Source organism: Primulina huaijiensis, chromosome 18 (assembly GCF_012295235.1).
Source record: "Primulina huaijiensis isolate GDHJ02 chromosome 18, ASM1229523v2, whole genome shotgun sequence".
Classification (NCBI taxonomy): Eukaryota; Viridiplantae; Streptophyta; class Magnoliopsida; order Lamiales; family Gesneriaceae; genus Primulina; species Primulina huaijiensis.
The window spans coordinates 16,817,590-16,818,433 of NC_133323.1; the positions used below are offsets into that span (position 1 = coordinate 16,817,590).

At 27.8% G+C, this 844-nt stretch overlaps 1 non-coding gene across 1 annotated transcript; it reads left to right on the forward strand.

Moving 5' to 3' along the window:
- The first annotated feature begins 448 nt into the window (after nt 1-448).
- Nucleotides 449-559, forward strand: LOC140965349 (small nucleolar RNA R71). Its single transcript, XR_012173043.1, has one exon. It is a non-coding gene; the product is annotated as a small nucleolar RNA R71 (small nucleolar RNA).
- The last annotated feature ends 285 nt before the right edge of the window (nt 560-844 follow it).

The following is an 844-nucleotide window of genomic DNA, read 5'->3' on the forward strand; positions in this document are numbered from 1 at the left end:
TATTGGTTTTTTATAATTGTTAACATAATTTGCTTGTTCATGGAGACATTCTTTAAATGAAGGTAATGTTGGACAATATTTTGTAGCATGATCATGTGTATCACATATATGACAAACAATTTCTTGAATACTTTTTAATTGACCACTCTTTTTCATTTCTAATGACTCAATTTTTCTTGCTAAAGATTCAAGTTTAGCTTGAATATCTATATCATCTTTAAGATTATAGATACCACCCCCATTTGTTGAATTATTGATTTTAGTTGTTGGTGGTTCTATTGTGCCTATATTATCCCAATTTTGAGCATTTTCTGCTAATGAATCCAAATACTCTATAGCTTCATTTGGGTTTTTATCTTCAAAAGTTCCATTACACATGAATTCTATCATTTGCCTATTTTTATGTATTAGACCTTCATAAAAGTGAGAAATTATTCTCCATGTTTCAAAACCATGATGTGGGCATGTATTAAGTAATTCTTTATATCTATCCCAACATTGATAAAATGTTTCTCTTTGTTTTTGAGAAAAAGTAGTAATTTGTCTTTTAAAAGAGTTTGTTCTATGGGAAGGAAAACACTTTTTAAGAAATTGTTGTTGCATTTCTTCCCATGATCTTATTGAACTTGATCTCAAATTTTGTAGCCATGTTTTAGATTTATCTTTTAAAGAAAAAGGGAAAAGCTTTTATTGAACTATATCCATGCTACAATTTTGATCATTATAAGTGTTACAAACTTCCTCAAATTCTCTTAGATGTAAATATGGATTTTCAGAATCTAAGCCATGAAAATTTGGTAAAAGTTGAATAATTTGAGGTTTAAAGTTGAAATTAGATGCATCA